The sequence below is a fragment of the Vulpes vulpes genome, chromosome 11 (genome assembly GCF_048418805.1).
Source record: "Vulpes vulpes isolate BD-2025 chromosome 11, VulVul3, whole genome shotgun sequence".
NCBI lineage: Eukaryota > Metazoa > Chordata > Mammalia > Carnivora > Canidae > Vulpes > Vulpes vulpes.
The window spans coordinates 65,779,373-65,805,877 of NC_132790.1; the positions used below are offsets into that span (position 1 = coordinate 65,779,373).

Below are 26,505 nucleotides of genomic sequence, written 5' to 3' on the forward strand. Positions count from 1 at the left end.
TCTATCATGTTATGTGCTCCTGTTACAAAAATCAACTTTGTATGGTATATTTCTATTTTTATTTAGGAAAAATAACTTAGATATAAACTAGACTTCTCTCATAGTGATAATCACTGATGTGTGTAAGACATTTGATATTAACACAGCAGCCTCACAAATGGAGATTTTACAAGGGACATTCTCATTCTATCTGAGCCTCCTTCTTTCTCGAATTGCTCTTAACATTACAAACACCGACTTCTGCTCAGTTCTAAAGGATGAGACTAGAATTTGATGTTCTCCATGGTGATGCCAAGTCCAGCTCTTGGCACGTTGTGTGCTCTCAACGAACACCCATTAGGCAAATAAATGACTTCTAGCAAGAAGCGTCAAAAGCATAATCTTCAAACAATGGGCTGCTCCAGAGTTCTAAGCATCCCCATGAATTCTCTACCCTATTCATTTAATGGCAAAGGGGTGCTACTGTATTTAATGTAAGTAGCTAAAGAGCTTATGGCAATCATTTATAAACCCTATCTGTGGTTTGGCATTTAAGTACCTTCTAATGTTCACAGAAATTAAGTCCAAGGAGCTATCTACAAATCCTTTGCAAATAGTGGGGGTTCCTTACATGACATATTTTCTAAGATGGAAAACCACTAGCTGTAGCTGGAGTATGGCCATTGTTTCTTTCACATGTGAGAAAATTATTGGCATGGCAACTGACTTGATGTAAACTAGGTAGTTCAAGAGAATTGTAGTCAAGAATACCAAGACTAAGATTTTCTATTCATAAAGTGAACTCCTTATATATACCAGATCTATCTGAATGTTAAAGAATGAACTTCGTGATCGTCTCCGACAAGTAAGACTTTCATTAGATAATAATGGTTCCAGAATATTACTGCTTTTTAAGTCATCCGAAGTTATTATAGCTTTGTTAGAATTCATATATTTTTATGTAAATAAGGGATATTTCTGAGTAAATAAAAGCAAATAAATAGAAAACATTTTCACTAGATTAGAAACCTTTTAACTTCTTGTATCAGTGATTTGTTTTGTTTTAAAGATTTTATTTATTTATTCATGAGAGACACAGAGAGAGAGGCAGAGGCACAGGCAGAGAGAAAAGCAGGCTCCATGCAGGGAGCCCAATGTAGGATTCGATCCCAGGACTTCAGCATCATGCCCTGGGCTGAAGGCAGACAATCAACCGCTGAGCCACCCAGGCATCCTTCGTATCAGTGATTTGTATGATGTCTGCTTCTCTATGTACAGATACAGTAAATGTTGGTTGACCCATAAAAGGAAGGAGGTAAGAAAAAAGGAAATGAAGATAATAGAAAAGAGAAAAGAACTCTTCACAGAGGGAGTATCCTATAGAAAATTCTATAAAACTCTAACCATAGTGCCTGAAGATATCACTGTTAATTATTTTTCCACTTTTTAATCATGTGTTCCTGGGCACTCTTGTCATTATAGCCACTACTGTAATCTTTTATAGTGTCTAATTTCTAAAAATCAATAAAATGAAAATAAAACAATGTATTAAGCAGCTTTTCTTTTTAAAAGGAAAACACTTAGAACCACTAAATGTTACTAAGTAAAGAAGCATAGCAGTCAGAAGGGACAGACACATGACAGGCTTCAGTGGCTATAGCCCTAAGCTGAACACTTCTAGCTGGCTTGGTGGCTTTGACCTTCATAAATGTATAAATTGCTTTCATTTTGAGTCATGTAACTGATTATTTGTATCCACGATGGAATGCTAGTTGAAAGGCAGGAAGCATATGGAACACTGATGTTGAAATAACAATTTGTGTTCATCTTATATAACACATCAAGATGACTCTAGCATTTCATAGACAAACGTAAGAAGAAAAAAATGCATGTTGACATATTTCCAATTTGGGTCTTCACTTAAAAGGGATAAAAAGCTATGTACATCAGCAACACATAACAAGTAGAGAAAGCTCATAATCTGAAATTCATACCTTATCTTATCACTTAGAAATAACTTACGAAAATTATAAAGTTTAGCCACACAAAAGACATTGTAATCTGAAATTTTCTTGTGGTCAAATTATTATTATTTTTATATTTTTCCATATACATTCCTTAAAAATTTAACTTTGAGGTAAATGACGGATATATCATTTGTTAAATGGGAAACAGTAAAAATCTCTCATTATTATATTTCATTATACACCAGATAATAATATAAAAATAATTATTTTCAATTCCTAAGGAAGTTCTTAGGATCATCTATCTCAATGAAAAGGGCAACTATATCATAAAAGTTTGGGGAACATTTGTCTGATACAAAATAAAAAATACTGAATGCAAAGGGACTACTTGGAGGCTCTTAAGGTTGTAAATGAAGGAAGAATTCTAGGGAGTTCTGTCTTCAGATTCCTTCCCCATGACATGAATAGATCCTTTAGTATCAGAGATGGCTAAGTCTCTTAAATACTAACTCAATCTATACCTCAAAACTTCCTGGTACTGCAGCTCAGGAGACAAAGCTCAAAGACTTTCCCAAGATCTTGGAAATAAAGAGCACCAAGACAAGATCCATATTCTATCCTCTCTGACTTCAAAATCTATTCTTTTCAATATGCCATATTCTATGTATCTCATCTTTCTGTGAAAGGGTATCTTAATCTGGCATTTCAGTATCTCTTAGTAGCTACCCATTAAAAAAATACTGCACTTATTCAAACTCGTAATTCATAAATAAAAACAATATCCTTTCTCCAATGCATTTCTGATAACTCCAAGTTGCCTGAATAGCTAATCATAGCATTACTAATAAGTAGCTAACATAACATAGGAAATCAACCTAGTAGTAAATGTTTCTTTTAAAAGCATTTCTCTGTAAGTGAATAAAATTCTCCCTGATTATTATTTCCAGGAATTAAGCATCTTCAAGTGATGCATGGTCTATCTGCAAATTTTTCTCTGTGACAACATAAATGCTTCCATTTATACACCTTAGAATGTTTCTAAGAAGGAAGATTATCCAGTTTATTAAACAATGAATGGCTCCTTTCACCTTTGGAGAGAACTTTTTTTTTTTTTTAATGAAATTCCCTGAGACCATTTATATGCAAGGAGTTTGATTTTTAAGAGTTAAAATAAAACCAGGCATTCTGAATCTTTCAGAGGATTCGATTTATAAAACCCTCCCATTTTGTAGAACCTCTGCCCCTTCCCAACCAGGCAACTGTGGCCTCACCTAAAAGTTACCCAGCATACTGTGCAAAGGTGATCTAGATAGAGATGAGAAAGCATAACCCATGGACTTACAGGAAAGGTCCGGATGAAATAAGCCTGTTGCCTCCTTTTACATAGTAGAGACAGAAAGTTCAGAAAGGCTGAGTAACTTAAGTACAATCTCAAAGACTGTCCTGGTCAATACCAGGTTTGAAAACTGAAATCTTAAAAAAAAAAAAAAAAAAAAAAAACTGAAATCTGAGGCTCCAGTATCTCAAAAGAGATTTTATTTTTAATTTTTATTTTTACCATGTGCTTGCCAGAATATGAATGCAGAGGACAGGGTTTTATGGGGAGAGGGAGTCAACTGACTGAGTCATCACCTCCTCTACCTCCCTGACAGCATCTCTACCTCTTTCCACACATAGTGGAACTATTATAAGTCAAAGGAAAAGTGGTCATAAGAACTAAACAGGACTGAGCAGGCTCCCAAACTCAAGACAGAAAATGCAACTGAAATGAGATAAAGAAGATAACCTCTTAGCAGTTGGTATATGAATTCTATTCAAGGAGAGAGGCCTGCCTTGTACTTTGAGGGCATTCCCCAAGCCCCATGGAATCCCTTGAAAGAAGCAAGGGAAGAGTTGTGTGGCTGTGCGTCATGGAGTCAGCATGATGTCAGAATGCAATGGACAGGCTGGGTGAGTCCCCCCTTAACCTCCACCACTTTGTTCCGAATTATGGTGCCACATTCTCAGCTTAGCTTCTCAATCTTTTGGGATCTGGCCTCTGGCTTTACCCTTTACTTCCACACCTACCACTTACCCCTCAGCTCCCTTCAAGCCATGTTGAAATATTTGTCCTTACTCAAATACCTGGTGCTGGTCCACATCTCCTTGGCTTTTTACAGGTTACAATGCTGTCTCATTGCTTCTTTAACTAGCAATCCCACTTGTTCTTCAAAATTCAGTCTAAATATGGGCTCCTCCAGGGGATTTTCCCTGAATCTGATTTTGATGCCCTTATGCTCTCCCAGCATTCTGTTCATGCTTCTATTATAGCACTGATAAAAAGGTAATGTAATCATTGATTTGCATATTTATTACTTACTATAAGCCTCTGGAGGTTTGGGATCTTGTCTCACTCAACTTTGTATCCCTGGCACGTAGCACAATACCTGGCCCACAGTTCACACTCAATAAATGATAAATGTGTGAATGAATTAATGAAATGCCAAAAGACAGAAGTTATCCCATGATTGCCTACATTGGTTGTGACTTTGGGCAAATCACAAACTCTATCTGATCATCCAAAGGTAATCACTCAGAACTGATTGTTAATCAGTGTCAGGGGACAACATTTTCATGCAAAGGAGCTCTGCTTTTGATGAGTTAAAACAAGGAGGACCTTGCAGTTTGAGGGCTTTAAAAAAAGTGAGATATCAGCTGGCTGATACATAAGGCCATTCATTTTTCTGATGTGGTATGTTTCTCTCTCTATTACTAATGCTTACAGTACCTACGGTAGGTAGGACCTTTGGCACCTTTGCGTGACATCATTTCAACTTGCAACTGATTCCCAACTGAGCTCAGCTCCTATATTCTCCGCTCACAAGATTCTTATCCACCTATTTTATAAACCCAAGAAAAAGTTAGCTAAATTAAGCCATGAGTGATCATTTTAAGCTGAGTACTGCATAAAATGCAAACTTTTCTTTGAAACATAGTAAAGATACCCAATTGTTATGATTGTCACAAACGCCTGGTTTTTTTGAGTTGAATCAACAGGAACAGAAGAAAAAACAGGAAATTAATACCAAAGACTTGTGGGACAATAGAAAAGTGTTTAACAGGATCCCAAATGGGGTAATTTGATCTCTCCCATTATTATCTTGTATGAACCTACAAATCAGAACAGGAAAAGGAATTCTTGAAAAAAAATTAACTAAGATGAAATTAGATATTGCATTCATCACTGAAATTCAACTATAAAGAGGTTAAAGCTGCTCTGTAAATTCCAGATAAAAGGCTCATAACTCATTTTCACTGGAGGGTAATAAGACAAGCTGTTCTTTCCATGAGTGGATGGAACAAGTATGGTCTTGTAAGAAAAAACTAAAGGTGAGTAAAACATTCTTCTGCTACCTCTGGAAGATGAACTATGTAGTTTAAGTGATGTGACACCACTGTATTTGACCTTTTATAGTCAGTAAGAAGAAATATTCCTTCTCAAATCTTTAGATTGTAAATATATAATCCCTTTCAAATTGTATAATTTTGTTATTTCTTAATTATTATATCTAGTTACCTTTATTTTCATGTATCTCTGTGTGTATTTTAATTATTTATTGATTCTTGTCTTTTCTTTGCAAATAATAATAGCTTATATATGTTTTGCCTCTGTGGCTTCTGAATGGTTACAAATTCATTGTACATTCCTTAGCCTGTCACACTAAGGATAGATTGAGTAAGACTTTCTTCACTGTCAATGATTTAAAGTTCTTAGGTTCAGATGCAGACTAAAACCAGAGAAAGACCAAACAAAACTCATCATGCTACTATAGATCTCCTAAAGAATATCTCATTGAGGGCATATAATGAAATATAATAAAATATTTAAAAATTTCTTACATCAGATTATGCTTGCTTTCTGAATATATCATTGTTCAGATCTATCATAGCTTAGTTTTGTTAAGCCAAAAACAAATTAGCAACTCCCATAAACTTCTTAGACAAAAATAAATGTCACAGTATTCAAGTTTAATAGGCTTTCTTTTAGACCTACCATATTTTGATTTAAGATGTTTTCATACTGGACTAAATTTTTTTCTAAACTCTTTTTACCTATAAGAAACATTTTGGTGAAAAAAAGAGTGAATTTCAAAGAATAAACTAAATCTGGTGCATAAGTAAGGGACTGCTACAAGTATAAAACTGTACACAAAATTAGTCTTAGACAAATTTTATTTTGGTATGTCAATATATCCAGTATTTATTATTCATACTAGGATCACTAAAATGTCTCCAGGTGAGTAATAATGGTATTAGTATTTTTCACTCATTCAACATATGTCTCTTGAGTGCATAGGAATTAAAGTTTAAGCCACATAGTCACTTATGCAAGCCTCATTTCTAAGAAGCAGATAGTTCAGAACAGAAGTTTAAAGTTAACAATTAAAGAGTATAGCTCAAAACATAGTAATCAGTAAAATACAACCCAGAGGCTGGCTACCTATTTTTATAAATGTAATTTTAGCAGGACACAACTGTAGCCATTTGTTTAGGTATTATCTATGGCTGCTTTTACATTAAAAGAGCAGAGTTGAGTTCAGTGGGAAGTCTATGTCCATCGAATCCAAAATTTTATCTTGTCCTTTACAGAAATGTTGACCCCTAGTAAAGGTGATTGTAACTACCACAATAAGTTCAGACAAAATGGCAAGACAGTGCATAAAAAGATTACTTCCTTCCTTACCAGGGAGGTATCATTTGAGATGAGACATCAAATAGGGGTGAGAATTTTGACCAACAGAATCACTGCAAGTAGCAATCTTAATAAAAAAGAATCAGTTGAAAGACATACACACAAGATATATTTACTACAGTTAAAATATCAACTTATACAGTTTGGTTAGATGATGAGCTACAGGTAGTAAATTCTAATGGAAGTCATATTTCTGTATCCAACTCATTCACACCAGCATGTCTAGACATACCAGTCATTTATGGCTGAAGTCAGTGGTCATGGCACTGCGGGGTGGTCACCAGTTCTCAAATAGTGTAACTATCTCTCCTAGTTGTACCTATCAAAACCTCTAAGACACAGTGAACAGAGTATTCAAAGGGAAATTTATAGCTTAAAACACTTTAGGAAAGAACAACTCTAGTTCAGAAAAATTCATGTTTGATACATGAAGTTAGGTCTAAAATAATTCATCTAGTCCATAAAACTCATTTTGAGATAAAGCCTGAGATGTGAATTCAAAGTTGAGTTCCTTGATAAGCAGCTCCCCAGCAGGCTTTGAAGATATGAAGTCTAGTTCCCCTCCATATACCCTATATACCTAGAGGAAAAAGCAGAATGTAGTGCTGAAACAAAGGGTGGCTATAACTAAACCGAGGTCTAGGCTCTGCTCTCCTGACTCTTAAACAACTTTATCCTCTAGGTATCTTTCACAAACCTCATCCTCTACTGTAGTGCTAGAAATCATGGACTCTGGAGCCACATTAACTCCATAAGTCTCCTGCCTTCTGGCTCTGTGATCTTAGAAAAGCTACTTAAACACTCTGTACTTCTATCTCCTCATTTGTAAAATTAGGATTCTAATAGGATAGTAAACCCTTGTCATATCTTTTTAAATAGGATCCAAATACTCAATCCCATAAAATATGAGAATGGATTATTGTGAGATTAACGAAATGACCAGAGTCAGCTGGCTGGCTGAGAATTCCAAAGATCTCGGAGACAACTGCCAACTGTACTATATTCGAATCCGTAGGGTACAGTGTCATGGGATTTTGCCACAAAGTTACTATGAAGACTGAGTTAATATTTAAAATGTCTAGAACAGAGTCTGGCATAAAGTTGGCAAATATATATAATGGTGACTATTATCACTCTGACTGCTCCTGTCTCTACCATAACCACCATACGCCACTGTTGCACCACCACAAAACAGACAAAACCAAAGAAAGAGAATTTGCCAATGACCAAGCAGCAAGAGCAAGGCGATTTCCACATATTTGTTCAAGGGTAATCCCTTTAGGTTGTACTGACTACTCTTCACCCATTCTGAATTTTCCCTTTGCCAAAAGCTGTCAACAAATAAACTCTGGGAGGGAACAGGGCCAAAATGTGAGGCTGGCATTCAAAAGAGATTGGACTTCTATTAAGCATGCTGTCCATCTATAAACCCATCACCTGCTTGGGACACACTGCTCGCTCTAAAGGCGAAAGCTATTTTTCCAGTGGGCGTCACGCTGTTATAACAAAATATCGTCAACCTGAAGTTTATGTACCATAAGCGGTAGAATATTATTCCTATGAAAGAGCTTTAGGATTCCTGAGGGGAGAAAAGTATTGCATGTGGCTAGCAAATTTGAGAGGTGGCAGTGGTTCACATCATCCTTATTAATGCCATGACATTTAACGTGACACTGTTGAAAGTAAATCATGTCATCACAGACACCAGTGACCTGTTCCTCAACCTTTCTTGTTCAAGGCAGGAGTCCCAGACTGGAATTTGGAAAAGCTGGCCACCCAGAGCTTTCATGCCCACGGACATGAAAATGAGTCTTGGCAAATCTAGCTGTTGTGGAATTAACTTCATTTCTCTACTGGAGGTGGTAGTTTCATAACACCATGGCAGAAAGAGAAAGATACAAGGCTGAGGGCAGTGAGGGTTTTTACATGTTTCCTACCTCTGTTTTGTTGTGCACTAAATAAGACCAGATGTTTCAACAAAGAAATGAAACCAAAGTCACACTGTGTTTGATTTGTGGGACCACCCTTACTTGAAATGCCAGCTCATCATTCCAAGGTTTGAAAAATGATGTGCATGACAAGCAAGATAAGAAATGTTGAACATTCCTTCAAAAAAGTAATTAATTATATGATCCACAGATGGTAAGAAAATGCCTTCCAGGTCGGCATTGAGAAATGCAGAAATTGTTTGCCAAAGGGTTAGAAGCAGGGCATATTCTCTCATCCCTCCCATGCCTCTATCCTGAAACCACGGGGTGGGGGGAGAATGGCACTGTAGGAATAGTGAGGTTAAGCGGAAAAGCAGAACTTAACCCATAAGAGCTGAGAGAATGAGGGGGTCAGGGGAGAGGGAGAGAGAAAGCAGATCAAAAGCAAGGGATTTGGGGATTATATAGAGTGCCCATGGTTTCCAGGGAATAGCATTTTGGCAAAAGGTCAATATAGGGAGTCACAGCAAATGCACGTTTAGTTGACGGGAACTCAGTTCTATGTGTGTAGATGTGCTGGTTTGGGGGAAAGATGAAGGAGACGAAAGGAAAAAGGGAGGAGAGAGAGACGAAGGTGTAAAGAGAGGGACGAAGGGACAGAAATAGAGACATACAGACACACAAGAAGAGAGAGAGAAAAGACAGAACACATAAATGTAGACAGAGAGTTAGAGACAAAGAGAGAAAAGAATGAGAAAAACTAGTGATTTAAATTTGTAGACACTTACCATGGTCATCACCATTCCACTAATGAATTTATAACAGAGAGTGAGCTCTAGTCAATTCTAGATTTTCAAATTGTTGAAATCTGAATTTGCCTTCCCCTGTTCATTCCTGGTTATTTTAGGCCTCTTTATCACTGAACTTGCTGAGAGCAGTTCAAATATTTAAAAATAGAGCACATATTCTTTAAAAAAAATTAAAAAGGGGGGAGTTTGACCCCTAAATACAAGTTAATTACTTTATCTTATGTTCAACTAAAAAAATAGATTATTGTAGAGAAAAAAATAATAATAACTGGCTGTTTTGGATTTTAAATTCCTGATAATTGCTTTATAACTAAGAATGTAACAGTGGAGGTATTATTTTGCAGAAGACTATGTGGTTTCAAAGTTTGGGAAATGGTGGGTTCATCGATTTTAAACAGGCCTTCCACCTTTAGATTTTCTTAAAGCCCTAAATACTTAACAAGGGGCACTGGGTTCTCTACAATGTAGATAAACAATGCAGCTTTTCCCAAAGTGACTTGATCAGAGAGTCCTTTCTTTCTCCAAATACACCTCACAGCACAAATGCATCCTGGAACTTTAGAAATCTCGTATCCAGTTCAAGCTCTTCAATTTCATGCTTTCTGCTAGCCAAGGGTATATGCCATCATGAAGCAAATCTCCCCAAATGTAGGTTTTATTGCGATATTTCCATGCTTATTACTCTACAGTGGTTTCCAATTGTCTATAACTGTGAATCTCAAACTTTCCCCAAACATTTGGATGAAATGGCCACCCCAGGCACGCATGCCATATTTATTCTCTGGCTTCACAAATCTCCTGGCACCATACCAACTTCCTTTGGTTGTTTCTCTATCATGATAGTAGACACACATCTGGAAGATCAAGTACCTATTCCCCAATCAGTCTGGCAGTCCATGCCTATTACAATCAATCCTCAGCCCACTTTTTCTGTGTCCTTTCCTACATTCTTCAAGCCCAGACTGATTGGAGATCTCCATTTCAATTAAGAGAAGAGACATATTAGAGAACCAGAACCGGAGAATGATATTCTCCTGACACAGATCTCTAGAGATAATGAGAGAACCTTACAAACACACCTCAAATCTGTTTGCACATAAAAGATAATGTCTAGCTTTGCATATTAGCTCTGTTTATCAACCAGCACCTTGCCCGGACCCCATTAACCTACAAATCAGGGATATGATGTGAAGACATAATGACTATGTCTTGGACCACAGAAAAGGCAGGGCTCAAGAGTGATAACATAGTGGCAAGGTTGGATATATAACATTAGACACAGATTTGGACTCATTGGGAGTTGCCTAGTGCAAACTAAGAGGTATTGTGTTTTGTTTTGGTTTGCTTTACTTTGCCTTACTCTTATCTAAAAACAAAAACTCAGTGGAGATAAAACACTAGTTAATCTATATAAGAAAAACATAATAACACATGACTCCCAGAGCCAAAAGCATGAATAAATATGGCAGATGCGGCTCCTCAAAGAGCCACAGGACCGTAAGTTTTCATTCCATCAATTTACCCCATGGAGTCCATCTTGAGTGATTTTTCCCTCCAGCTTTAGCCTTGATAACAGTGAGGGAAGGTGGGGCTGGAGGGAATGACTTCTGTGCTTTCCTTTCTTTCATGTTCCCAGGAAGAGAAAATCTTCCCATAAAACAAACAAATAAATCTTTCTGTGAAAATGTGCACACACAAATATGGTTTATAGGCCTCTCATTCTTCACCGTGGTCTTTAGAATGTCACTAAAAATCAAAGCTTTTGATAAAAATACAGAAGCTTAAAATCTTAGAGTCAAGGGCATTTGAGAATTTCAGTGGAAAGCATCCAACTCCATTGCATGCGTTTCCTGTGCATTTAGTAATAGTTTCCCCCGTTTCAAAATTCCTTAATTATTGGAACTATAAAGCATGAAGTTCTACTAGGAAGAAAAATCTGCCTTTGCCTCTCCAGATTTGACCTCTCCCAGGCCCCCCTGGCTCGCTCACAGAAGATGACCTATTTTATGGAGATTAAAGTTTTCAGACATGATCCATTTCTACTTCGTCCAATGCAAAATTTAACTTTGTCCTCATCTGCCCTTTTTTTCCTCCTTTTTTGTAGGAAGAAGTGGTTATGGATTAGGTTTTTTAAGGCCACCTGTACCCTGGATCTGGTCAATATCTGCCACATGCATCCAGGATCTATGTTTTATGGCTACCATACTATGGGAAGGTGTTTTTGAAGTAGGGAGGGTTGTGTGTGTTTGTGGTCTCAGTCCAAAGATGAGGTGGTGGTGGAGGATGGTAGCCCACATTAGTATCTGCCCATCTCTTAATTTTTGTTCTCAAACTTCTGGAAAAAGTGGGCTATGCTAATGCCTCCAGTTCCTCCCATCCCACTATATTTTCAAACCTACCTTACCTGTCCTCCAGCTGAAACTATTTTCCTGAAGGTCAATACTAGGTTGACTTACTAAAAGCAATGCATTTTTTTCTCAGTCTTCAAATACCTAAACTCTTTCCAATGCATGAAATCACTACATACTTTTCTTGTTATGATATTTCATATTCCCTTTGCTATCATAATTCTCATTTCTGTTTCTTCCATATCTCTGACCAATTCTTGATCCTTCACTGGCTGCCTCCTTAATATTCCCTAGGATTCTGTCCTTGATTTTTTTTCCTATTTCTACAGTTTCCATTTTAATCCAGTTTCTTCTAAAAGCTGTGGATCACTCCCAAATATCAGCAAAATAATGATAACCATAGTGCCTACCTCATAGGTTGTTGTACGGATTTAATGAGGCATTAGCTGTTACTGCTTTTATGGTTTTTTAAATCATTAAATCTGAATCTTTATTCCATATCTTGGTTATGACTCCCCCATACAAAGTTCTAACAGACTTCTAGGCCGCTACAGATCACCAAACCCTTCCAAATTCACATGTCCAAAACATAACTCACTGTCAGGTTCCCACAACTTGTGCTTCCTCTCTCAGTTGAAGATGTCCTATCTTCAGGGTCAATCCAGCATGAAGCATTTGACTCATCTTTGAAACCTCTCCATCCCTTAGCCCCATTCACCAAACTACCACTCAATTACTGCTAAAGCTCTCTCTACAATGCCTCTTCACTTTTAATACAACTTCCTGAAGCCAGAAGTTCATGATCTCTTACCTGGGGTTACTTCTAACCTGACTTCCTGCCTCCACGCTCTGCCTTTAGAGTCTCCCTCCTAATCAATACTAGAGTTAACTGTTCAAAACCCTTGTCTAATTATATCACCTACACTGAAAAAAAAAAAAAGATTACTGCTCATGTTCTTAATGAAAATATATCAGTATCCTTCCCAAGGCATTCAAGGTGTTCTAGATTCCTGAACAAACCTTTCCCATTTTTTTTCCTCCCTATTTTCCACCACTATGCTGTATTTCTCTATAGGGCATACTTTCCAACTCAGACTTCTGGCCAAACCATGCCTTCAGACACTGCTATGCAATTCCACACATTCTTTAAAATACACCTCAAACAACATATCCCCCATGAAGTTTTCACCAATATTTCCAGACTGACAGAATCACTAAACTCTGGCCCTGGTGTGTTTCTATACCTACTAGATGATTAAATAGATCCTGTATCGCAGAGTAGGCATGCATGTTTCTGTCCTAAATTCCTTCCTAAATTGTATACTGTTGTCTAATTTAGTAATTCATCTCCTTTATTCATTCAGTGTTGACCAAGTGCTTTCTATGCACCAGCTATTATGATAAACTCTGGAAATAAATGTGAAAATAACTCTGTCTCCTCCAATAAACAAGCCTTTTCAACTTAGCAGAGTGCCTGGTACATGGCAAGTACTAAATACATACGTGTAAAATGGAATTGTACCTAACACTACAGGTGAGATAAAGGCACCATGTATTCAAACCCTTCTCCAATTCTCTATGACAAGCTAAAACTCTGTAAGAGTTCAAACCAACATTTTTCAATTTTAAACATTCATTCGAATTGCTACAACATACCATCCCACAAATGTTAAAACACACACACACACATATACACACACACAATTTGATATGACTTTACAGGTTTACAAAAGTGCTTTCACATATACCTTTAGTCTATAAGAGTAAATATATTACGTGAATAACAAAGATGTTCATCAACCAATAATGATTCATACTCTTTTTCTGTACCCCCCAAAATTACAAAGAAGCAATTAACTTATAAAAGTTTTTATTTTCCACACTGGTAGAATGAAACTACTCTATGATTATAATACTCTTTTACCCTATAGACAGCATGCTCCTCTGTTCTCTTGAAATCCCAAACCAAAGACAACCACTGTCTACTTGTTTAGCACGTTATATGGGTTTCTGATCTGTTCTGCTCAGGCTTCAACTTTGCACAGAACAATATCACAGTCCCAAGGAATCACAAATAATGCACTGTGAGGAGTAACCTAAATCCTCTTGGATTTCCCTGCTCATTCCCAGCACTATCCTGACCTCCAGAAAATCCCTCTCCCCATATAAACCACCACCACCCTAGCATGGGAAGCATGTAGGATCTCCTTTACAAATAGAGAATCACATGCCTACTCATTGCCATATCAGCTATAAATGAATTACTCAAAATATGATTAACACGCATATTAATAATTGCTTATACACAATGCAAAATTGTTTACACTGAAAGAGAGCTTGACCTTCCTCCAATCTCTCCCTTCTGATTTCCTCAGATAAAGCATAATGCATTGATTAGTTCTCTGACCAGTTGTGTAGAGGAGACTAATGCAGCTGGGGGCATCTGGTAAGGGGGAGAGAGTAAAAATAGAAAGAAGCAGAAGTTTCAAGGCCACCTGTCTGATGAATGAAATAGAAAAAATGACAGCAAACCTAGCAGGCATTTTGAACAAGGTTTACAAATGCAACTGTGAATATGTTGTTGTGTTGGGTATTTTTGTTTGTTTACTCATAGTTCTGTATAATTTTTTCACTTTAATTTAACAAATTAAATTAAAATGTGGCTTTTTGCCTTTACCTTTGGCTACCCAGTGTACAGGCAACAAGATGGATAAGATTCAGTGAAGGACAGGAGAAGGAGATTAATGTAATCGCTGAAACTATAGTTCTTGGACATAGGACGTGAGTAGGGTGTGGAAGATAAAGATGGGGCAGGAAGACCCAAGAGAGTCCAAACCAAGGAGGCAGCACAAGCAAAGTCAAGCACATAGAACCTCAAGTGGATCAGCTAAATGGAGACTCCACATTCTCTAGAAGCAACAAATGCTTCCTTCTTCTGTATACATGCCTACCATGTATCTCCAATTATGGCAGAAATTCAGAAGGAAGGGAGCGAAAAATCTAACCTTCTACAATAGGTCCTCTAATACTAAATATCAATTATTTGTCTTATTATTACTCAACATTTTAAGAAGCGTAGTCTATATGAGTTAAGGTCCCATGGTCACAAGTAACAGTAGTTGAATCTCATTAACCAAAGCAAAAACATCTGACCACTCAAGCAAAGGCAAATGAGGAAACATGCACTTGAGCAGGTAGGAACAAGAGAAGTTCTAGGGAATCTAAGCTGAAGGAGGTAATAGATATTATCTTTTTTTAAAGATTTTATTTATTTATACATAAGAGACAGAGAGAGAGAGAGAGAGAGAGAGAGAGAGAGAGAGAGAGAGTCAGGGACAGAAGGAGAAGCATCAGTAGGGAGCCCGATGAAGGACTCAATCCCAGACCCCAGAATCACACTCTGAGCCAAAGGCAGTTGCTCAACTGCTGAGCCAGCCAGGCATCCCTAGACAGTCTCTTTTAAATGCTAAATGGATAAATCAAGACACATCTTCTTGGGAAAGACCATATACTTTTCTCACAGTGTGTTAAGAATCTACCTGGTGTTCAGATGCCTTGCCCCTTGATAAGCAATTGAACCAAAATCGTACCTAATAGGAGAATAGTTTTACAATAAGAACACTGGAGTGCAATTATGAATGCAGAGGAGAATGGATGCTGGACTGGCAACATCAGATACTCACACCATGCAAACTTCCACACAGCTTTCTAAAGGTGTGTGTGTCATCGCTTCTTTGTTTGTCTTTAGAACAACTGATGAATGCTCCCTGGCTGGCTGAATTTCATGCTTCCTTCTGACCACTCTTGACTACTGAGTTCTAGTGGGACCCAAACTCTCGATCTCTACATGTTACTATTTTGATGAATTCCTTCAGATGTTTTGTTTTGTTTTGTTTTAAATGAAGAGCAAAACTTCCCAAACCAAACAATTTCTTTTGAAAAACCACTTTCCTTAAAGAAAATATAGGTAGCTTATTGCAGGTACCATCAATCTAGTTTTGGTAGAACAGAAACTCAGAAACAACTTTAAGGATCAATGATAAACACACTGTTTGGTCTCATGCTCAGCTAAACCGGTGGTGCCTCCTGTAAAACTATGAGGGTTCCAAAGCTGTGGCAGGCACAGCCAGCAATTTCCAAAGTCTTCCTGGCCAAGAAAAGTGGGTGAAGCTGGCCAATGTACGTGAGGTAATGATACATTATTGTTATCAGAGACAAAAGAACCATGATCCTGGCATATTATCTGCCACAGGGACTGGGAGAACAGAGCCAAAGAGAGAAATAATGCTGAGAGGCAGCTTGGTACTCACTCAACAAATATTTATTGAGCACCTACTACATGCCAGCCATTGTTCTAGCTCTGAAGATATAGCAGAGAACAGATAGACCAGATCACTGTTCTTATACAGTTACATTTTAATAGGGAAGGCAGTTAGTAAACAGATAAGAAAGTAAACAAGAAAAATATCCAGTAATGATAAGAGCTGTGTGCATTGCAGGGAGTTAAAATATGGTAAAGCAATGGAGCTTCTTCACTGGAGGCTGCTTATAAACTTAGTAGTCAGCAAAAAAAATTTAAGCTGGGATATAAAAAATGAGAAGAAACTATTCATGTTAAGATTGGGCAGGATGAGGGAGGGGGTATCGAGGCAAAGGGAGCAGCTCTTGCCAAGGTCTTGGCATGTTGGAACAATAGAAAGAAGGCCATCGTGGCTGGAATATGAGAGGGTGAGAGTGAGAGTGGTATGAGATGAGGTCATAGCATTGGGCAGGGGCCAGGTGGGTGGTATGTAGTAAGGGCAGTTTGTAAAGGGTGAGCTCAGATGATATTTCAAGAAGCAGCCACTAAGGATGTGCATTAGGATGGTGGAGAAACCAAAAAGACAAGTCAGTAAGGCAGATGTGGGAATTTGAGGAATAAGGTAAGGGAGGGTTCACATCAGTGAGCTGTAGCAAAAGATTAGATTTCAGTTAAGAGAAAGAGGATGGATATGAACATTGCTGGGGAGCCAGGACCTTATCATGAAACAGCAGAAAGCACCTGAGGACAGTAATACCAGGCAGGGTAAGTGACTAGTTAGTAAGCAGGGGTACCGCATAAGTTCTACAAAGACTCAGGAGCAACGTGACTGCGTAGAGGTGGTCTTGTGGGGAGCACCAGGGCATTGCCAGTACCCATGATCAGATTTCTACAACTCGTACTTGGGTGGGTACTTTGTCTCTGGGATCTTCCAAGTAGTGAGGCTAGAGCTATCATGGCCCTCTTTCATTATTCAAAATTGGGGTAGGCCTTTGTCTTTGGGATTGTGATCTCAGAGGCTCCAACTGCAAAAGCTAAAGGCAGCAGAGGCAGAGCTAAAAAGTGGGCGAGTCCAGTTATAGTCTCCCAGGGCTTTTTTTTTTTTTTTTAGTTTTTTAATTCCAGCATATTTAACATACAGTGTTATATTAGTGTACAATATAGCAATTCAATGATTCTACACATTAAAGTGTACTCTTTAATCCCCATCACCCATTTCACCCAACCCCTCGCCTGCCTCCCCTCTGGTAATGATTGGTTTGTTTTAAATCCACCTTTGCTTAGAGCCTTTCCAGTCATTCTAAATATCAGTTTCATTTACAATATACTCCTTCAGAGTAACTACCAAAACTCAAGAGATAGCAAGTACCATAATCGGGCAAATTGCATACACATTCCCTAATCAATTGCAACCAGCTCTTTACAAGAAGAAAAAACTGAAACCCAAAAATGATAGCAAATTGTCAGAGTCAAGTTTTTACAATCACTCTTTCCCATTACTTCAGACAATACATAAAAGCAAACAAACATTAAGAGTTCTCTATGAAAAGAAATGTTAAAAGTTTCTCAATTCCCTTTTGTTAATTAATGAATATTTGAGTGTATATTTTCAAATGTACAGACCCTGCGCAATAGGTCCACAATCCATTCAACCTTATTTGGTGCTCTGATACATATTTCCCTCTGATACATTCTTAAGAATATATTCATGTCAACAGGATTTATTCTTTGAGGTTTTTATCACCAGGTGTCATCCTGTGCTAGAAAGGTTAAAAAGAGAAATTCAATGAAAGAGAAGTTCACTTTTAAAGTTAAGCAAAACAGACAGGTTTTGTAATGCAGATATACATTTCTTAAATTGAACTAAGAAAGGGTTGTAGAGGTTAAGGTTTGATGGATTCTCACTCTAACACTAGCACCTGAACCCAGTGCCAAGCACCATGCTTCAGACTAAGATCACAAAGGAGAAATACCCCACCAGGCTGTGAAATATTTCTGAACAGTGAACCTAGCCTTTTGAATCATGTCAATTGCCAGGTTCAAGAGACAGTCTGATTCCAATGTAAGGTTGTGGCCTCAACTTCACAATGAAAGGTCTGGACCTGATGACTTCAAAGTTCCTGTCAGTTTCATAAAATTCTCTACCTCTGTTTCCTAGTGAATGAACAAACCAACAGCAGGTAATGTGCTCAGAAAAGCCAATAAGTCTCCATTTAGGCAGGACTGTCGGCTGTTTAGAGGACCCACCATTTGGCAGTGGCAGTGGTGCCAGATTTATCGTGGCCCATGGTTGCTCCCCCTTCCTCCCCAGAGTCAAGAACTGGGCTTTCCCAACATCCAATGAGATGATTAGAATCCTGGAGAGAGATTCAACCTAAATCAATTCACATGAGGCTGATGTATCAATAAGAAGGCTAGTTTATCAATAGACAACAGATATTCTTATGATTAGCATATTCACCATTTGCAGAAATAAAAACACAAGCAGTTGTCTAATAAAATGCAATTTAAAAATAGGGAAATGGAGAGACAAAAAGATTCCCCAGATCAGTATGAGGCATGATGAAGCACCCCAATCACATAGCAGAAACCCCTTTTCTATTGACAACAATGTTTGGTTTTCAGGATTCAAAGTTCCTCTTCCTTGGATGGGGCAGACCATATCTGCCTCCTTTCTTTCCTTGCCTTGCCTTTTCTTTTTTTTTTCTTGTTTTCTTTTCTTTTCTTTCTTTTTAAACACTCTTTCCTAATATCACTTGAAAAGTCACTGCTTAAACTGATGTTCATATACTCAGGAATATATTGTTTTTCAGCATGTACTGTTAAAATAAGTTAATTTTCAGTCTGCTAAGGAAAACTAATTTTTCTTTTTGCCAAGATCCTGGGACATCTCACTCTGCCCCCCTTGAAGTCTCTTTCTAACATTATCATGAGAGTCTCACTCTAGTGTCAAGAGGGGTAAGCCACAAAAACAATCTTAATATCTTAATTATTTAGATTATAGGCAAATCAAAATCCCGATAAATAGCTATGTAGTAGATAGCAATAGTTGAAAAAAGCCACCATCACTAAATTCCAACAGTACTTGGTGATGTAGTCAGATGCATCTTTGTGAAGGGAGGTTAATGGTAAATGAAAATGGCCTTTAAAGTCATGTTTCCTAGAACAATATTATTCAACCTGTGGTCTATAGACCAGTAGCATTAGCATCCCTTTGGAGATCATAAGATATATTTCTTGGGCCCCACCCCAAACCTATTCAGTTAGAACCTCAAGAAAAAAAAAATACCCACCATTTGCTTCAACGTGAATAGAACTGGAGGGTATTATGCTGAATGAAGTAAGTCAATTGGAGAAGGACAAATATTATATGGTTTCAATCATATGGGGAATATAAGAAAAAGTAAAAGGGAACAAAGGGGAAAGGAGAGAAAATGAGTGGGAAATTATCAGTGAGGGTGACAGAGCATGAGAGACTCCTAACTCTGGAAAACGAACAAGAGTAGTGGAAGAGGAGGTGGGTGGGGGGTTGGGGTGACTGGGTGACAGGCACTGAGGGGGGCACTTGAAGGGATGAGCACTGGGTGTTATGCTATACGTTGGCAAATTGAACTCCAATAAAAAATATACAAAAAGATTAAAAAATAAACAAAAACCAAAACATAAATCTGTGTCTTAACAAGTCCTCCTAAGGATTCCATGCCAACATTTGAGAACCAGTACCCTAAAATACAACTCAAGAAAGAAATTTCATATAAAATAATCCATTGAATATGTACTTTATGTTGGCTAATTGAATTTAAATAAAAAATAAAATAACCAATTGGTAAAATTTTAAAAAATAAATTAATTAAAATAAAGCATAGAAACACAGAAAAAAATGAAACATATCCACTTGTCTCACTCTAAACAAAACTTTTCAAAGATTTTTTAAAATTTATTTATTCATGAGAGACACACAGAGAGAGAGAGGCAGAGACGCAGGCAGAGGGAGAAGCAGGCTCCCTGCAGGGAGTCCCACTCGGGACTTGATCCCGGGACTCCAGGATCACGCCCTGGGCCAAAGGCAGTGCTAAACCACTGAGCTACTCAGGCTGCCCTAAATAAAACTTCAAAAATGGGTCCACACAAAAGGATCCCTAGGACAAAACAGGAAATGAACAGCATGGGACAATTGCATGCAAAGATAAAATTGCACTGGAAAAGAAAAGTTCAGGTTAAACTTTCTTCAAGCCAAGTTCTCTAAATTCTCTGAGGTTCGTCACTCAAATACTCTTGCTAGTGACTAATTCTTTTCTTGACATTTGAAAGAGCCCCATCATGTTGAGGACGATCTTAAACCCTAAGTAAAGAAACACAGGGCGCAGATAGGATGGGTGAATGTAGCATTCTCTGTCATCTGCTCCACAGTGGACACTTTGTCCTTACTCTAGGTGACCTCATCCACACTTTGCACTTCAAATATCACCTGCATGTATTTGATACTTAAAGCTCTCTTTTTGCCATTGGATTCAGATTTTTAGTTCCTTCTCCTCACTGAAAGCACATCTTAATGTGGGTGTCCTACTACATCTCAAAATCATCATATCTGAAACAAGATCATTATCTTTATCATCAGATGATTCTCAGGCACCTTTCTCCAGTCTTACTGGCCTTTCTCCGGGTCCCTGATGTTCTGTGCCTTCCTATCTATGCCCACTATGGTTTAGATCAACTTCCCAAATGCAACCTTTCTGCTCTAGGGCATCTTGCAGAATACTGGTAATCAATTCAAAGCATTTCTTTCTCTTGTATGTTACTTCTCTCGCAATTAAACAGCTTTCAAAGGCTTTCTTCTACTAACTACATCAAAATCCTTACTTATTTGCTTGAGTCCCTCTTAATTTGTTATTATTTTTTGAAACAACTTAATTCCCAATGTTAATTACTTGTAATGATCATCACTTAATATTCAAAAGCATTTTAAAAAGCCTATAACTCCAAAAACCCAGATAAAAATCTTTCCTTTTTTTTATTTTTTAGGAAATAAACACAGACATAAGCATACACATGCACATACATGCATATACAGATTTTAAAGATAGGTTTGGAGCCACATTATAACAGTGTTTTTTTTTTAACACTGTTTTATATAGCTTGTTTTAAAACCTAACAATATGTCATTTCCTTTAGTCAATATATCCATATTCATTGATTCCATGGCTGCAGAGTGGTTCTTTTGAAAGAGATATAACATTGTTTACTGAATGTAGTCATTATTGATGGACATTTAGATTGCTGACAATCTTCTCTGTTAAAAGCAGTGCTGCAATAAGCACCTTTGTGCATATATACTTTAACCTTAGCTGATATTTCTGGAACAGGACCTGCTACAATATAGGACATGTACATATTTAAAGTCTTTGATACATTATTTCAAATTGAGGCTTAAAATCTCTAACTGTTAATACTCCCCTGATTATGACCAGCGTGTGGGAGTGGCTATCTCCTAATACCTCAGCCTACTCTAGTTATTAGAAAATATTTAAACTTTAAAAAATCTAGCTGGTGATAATATCTTATTTTAGTCTCATTTCTTTGATCATTAGTGAATGTTTAATAGCTATTTCAATTTCTTCATTTCTGATTTTTTGTCCCTTTTATTATTGAAGTACTTTTTTTTCCTATTGAGTGTTAGGAACATATTTTATACCTAGAGTATTAATCATTTTGTGGATTATGTTAGGAACATATTTTATACCTAGAGTATTAATCCTTTTATGCTGCAAACCTTTTTTTTTTTTTTTTTACAAGACTGTTTATTTGCTTGTTATTGTATTTTATGGTAGGGTCTTGCTGGTTGAAGACTTAAAAATATTTCTCTGGTCAAAATGCAGGAATTTTCTAAAAACAATAAAGAATTTGAAATCTATCATTATTTTGACTTTTGGTTTATGCCTTTGGAATGAAGCTTATTCCCTGTACAAAGATTAAATAATTATTCACTTTTTTTTTCTTTTCTTTCCTGACTTCTTAAAGCTTTTCAGTAATTGCTACACTCTTGCTGTCCAAACTGTTTGCTCTCTTTCTGTTCCAGCTAAGTCTCTTTTCTCTTCTCCTGTCCACCCCCCTCCACTTCCAACAGCATGTCTATGTTAGGTTCCTATCTTATTCTAGCAGGAATACTCTCCCATCCTTCCCCAGCTTTAACCAATATGTCCATTGTCCAATTCTTTTTTCTACCTCAAGACTGACCCAAGACTCTCTTCCTTCATGGCTGTTCTTGCCTAAACATCTCTTCTCTTCACTTCAAGTCAATATGACACAATTTGGCATTTAATTACTCCCTCTGTGGCATGCATATCCTCTGTTTCCTCAAATAAATTATCAACTTTTACAGAGCAAGAATAATACCATAATCTCCTTCTTTCTTGTCCAAACCACCCTATCCAGTGCCTACCTAAGAGAGAGCTCCATGAACATGCACTGATTGATATCTTTTATTTCACATTCTGAAATTCCAAGTTCCAAATCCCTTCTTAATAACTATCCGATATGAAATAAATGGACACAATGCTGGACTGCAAGATATTGTAATTCAACACAGTGCACAAACACTGAAAAATCTCATTTCCCTCTTTTCCAAAACTCCTTCAGATGAAAAATATACAAAAGTATAGGAGAGAGCAGATGTGCTCAGTCACCTTTGTTTGGTTTGGTTTTGGGTTTTTTTTAGTTGAGTCAACGTTGACATGAAAGTAAACATGTGAATAAGTAAGAAGCAAGCAGATACTTTACAGGAAGAAAAAAAAAAAAACGCCGAGAACCTTGAGGCAAATTTTCAGCTTTATATTTTTTCCTAGTTTTATGTCAGTATCTTTAGAATCAAAAGTGAAATATTGGGGCACCTGGGTGGCTCTGGCCTTTGGCTCAGGTCATGATCCCAGGATCCTGGGATGGAGCCCACATAGGGGTTCCCTGCTCTGTGGGGAACCTGCTTCTCCCTCTCTCTCTGCCTCTCCCCCTGCTTGCACTCATGCTATCTCTCTCTCTCTCTTCCTTCCCCCGCCGTCAAATAAATAAGTAAAATCTTACCAAAAAGTGAAATACCATTTTGAAAGTAAAAAGTAAAAAAAGAAAACTATAAGAGAAACACAGATAAGTATGGAGTAGGTTTCATTATATTTTCCTGAAAATATGAAAATTATTTTTAAAGATTCTATTTACTTATTCATGACAGACACAGAGAGAGGCAGAGACATAGGCAATCTTGCATCCCAAGATGCAAGGACCTCAGGATCACGACCTGAGCCAAAAGCAGACATTTAGCCACTAAGCCATCGAGGTGCCCTGAAAATCTGAAAATTATAAAATCAATTAAAGGATGTTTAGAGAGTGAGGCCATCCATTCTTTACTCAGTAAATGTTGACTAGCACTTACTATGTACAAGTCCATGTTGTAGGACCAGAAGGCAACATAAAAAAGAAACAGACAAGATTCTTTACTCTGGCAGTTAGTGGGATACACCAAAGGAAAGGAAAAAGTAGTTAAGTGTCCGAAGAGTGTCTGTAAGTGAAAAGAGTTCAGGACACGGAACAGTAACTCCCATGTAGTTAACTAATTGAACACCTACTATATGCCAGACAAGGATTAACAGTAACATAGCTTGAAGATCCTTGAGATGGCCTTTGTTTTTTGAGCATGCAATGCTTCGAAAGAGTAGCCATGATAGCTGGAAGAAGATTAACAGAGGGGACAAATCAAAGTCTAGTTAATGCTACATGTGAATAAGTTTGAAAGATTTTTGAAAACTCAATGTCAGCTGGAGAAACTAAAACAAACTCAACCCTTTCATTCCCCAATGAATAACCTCGAAATTATCTAGTTAGAACCCGATACCACACCCAGAGCCCGTGCTGGCCTCACTGAAAGCATTTTTAAGCATGAGGTTTAGCTCTAGGGAAGGAAGGGCTGACACTCTATAAGCTGGCTGTAAGAAAATAACACCCCATTCCCTCCTCTAATTTAGTTACTTCAGGGAACAAAAGGCATCCTGGGAACTTAAATGAGGAAAGTGCAAGTATTGTGAAATGCAGCAATGTAAAAACCAGACAATTTCCCAATAGATTCATCTCGGACTGCAGGGTGAGTTTTCTATGGAGCACTGAGACAGACTTGCATTGCTTTCCAAAATAAAACAACAATAAAAAAGAAAAATTCATGTAAGAAGTATGAGAAATATTGAAAGTGGATCTCTCTACATGATTTCAATCCAGCTGATTGCAGAGATGGATGCCAGAGAAGCATAATGGAAGTGCAAAGAAATGTTTCAATGAATAGCATTGATCTGAGCTATCAAAAGGATTCGTTCTCCATTATACTCATGTATGGAGTCAATTTTGAGTCTTTCAGTCACCCTCTCCTTACCATTATCACTAATAACAATCTCTTGGAGTTAATAGTTCTTATTTATATTTTATCATCTTCATAATATGTTAATATATTGGCATTCTTTACAGAACACTGAAACACGTTACTACCAGTCTAATATCGATCATCAAGACATCTGATCAAATAACTAAATATTCCTGTGGTGGAAAGCACTGGCAGGAAACTGAAATATGAAAAGGTAAGGAAACCCTGGGGAAATGACATTAAAGCAACTTCTAGAACAAAAGCCAGGCCTTCCAGAACCATGCTTAACACACTGAGTCTTTTCACCTAACCAAAGTGCTACTGTCATTTCTGATTATTAAATTCCTTTCCCAGACTTTGTTAAAATGCTTCTGCTTGTACTAAATCTATATGAAGTATGGTACACTGTTGGTTTTTAAACATGGGTGAAAAATGGTGAGATTTCTAGTTGTAAAATGGGAAAATGCTGAATTGGCTCTAGTATATTGAACTAAGCTCTGTATCCCACCTCACATATATCAAAGTAAGAGAAAAAAAATCATCTTGGCAGGTTCATGTTTAGAAAAAGTCCTCAAATTGCCAAAGTGGTACATGAAGCTTGGCCATCAGACTTTGAAATGTGTGCTTAGTTCTGTGAAATGTGACTATGTGAGAAAATTAAGCATTATTGGAAATATGTGTCTAATTTTTTGTATACGAAGAAGAAACTCTTGAAGCTTTATGGTCTACTATCTTCTACACAGATTTTAGTTAGTAAATATTTCTAGATAAAGCCAGTAGAGCATTTTCTACAGGTAAACTTTTGGTTTATTCTTTATTTTGCCATATTTTGACTTGATCAATTGGAAGTAAGAAACAGGACAAGTCAAAGGAAAATGAAATAAAATCAGATTTCACATAGGTTCATTAGATTTTTCCAAAGATACCTTTTCCAGCTCAATTAATATACCGTGACATTTCCCCTATGGTCAAGTAGCACCAAACACATCTGACAAATAAGGGTATCACAAAATATAGTTAGCAGTATTCCCAAGATAATAATGTACAAAGAAAAATCCTGATGCCCAAACCCTTGAGACACAAAATATTTGTTCTAGGATAAAAAACCCTCAGTGATATTCTAATCAGTTGGGAAGATCTAGGCTGCTGGAAGCTGTCCTTGCCTGCTGTTGTTCCTTCAACTTGGTATATGAGGTGGCAGACAAAGAAAGTCAGCCTGAAACAGTGATGTCCACATAAAATGTCTGATCAACTCTGAAACAGTAGCACCTCTGACCCCAAGCACCTGTTGGGATCCTAATAAAGGTGTCACAAAGAAAATAAGACATTTCTGTTTCTGCCAAATGTGAGATGTTTCCTCTCAGCTCAAACCTCAATTAGAAAGCTCACCTTTTCACCAAAAGGAGCACACCACAGCCCTTATCACCAAAACACAAAGGGAAAGATGGATCCTGCAGGATGCAGAGTCAGGTGTAGGAATCCAGGTATAAAGGACAATCCTCGTGTAAGAGGAAACTTGTCAAGGCCTTTCTCAGTGTTTAAAGAAACTATTTAGGGATCCCTGGGTGGCGCAGCGGTTTGGCGCCTGCCTTTGGCCCAGGGCGCGATCCTGGAGACCTGGGATCGAATCCCACATCGGGCTCCCGGTGCATGGAGCCTGCTTCTCCCTCTGCCTGTGTCTCTGACTCTCTCTCTCTCTCTCTGTGACTATCATAAATAAATAAATAGAAAAAAAATTAAAAAAAAATAAAGAAACTATTTAGAGGGAATAACACCTCCTTAGAAAAATCATTGACTCTATCTTATATTTAAATGAGTACCTTGTACATATACTGCAGCATGATTCATAATGGCAAAATAGCGGCAAAAAGAAATAAATGCCTATCAATGGGTATCACCTGCATAGTACTGGTACAAATGCACTAAGAACAGTTATCCTGAAAATAAACAAGATATATGTCTAATGACTTGGTGAAGATGTCACAAAGTATTTTTATTGAGAAAAGGAGTAAAATAATCTGTTCAGTATGATCCCATATATCATAGA

At 37.4% G+C, this 26,505-nt stretch overlaps 1 protein-coding gene across 25 annotated transcripts in view; it reads right to left on the reverse strand.

The window, feature by feature from the left end:
* The window catches only part of RBMS3 (RNA binding motif single stranded interacting protein 3), a 1,278,291-nt gene that overhangs the window by 638,610 nt on the left and 613,176 nt on the right, over positions 1 to 26,505 (reverse strand). The gene's annotated exons all lie outside the window — the stretch shown is intronic.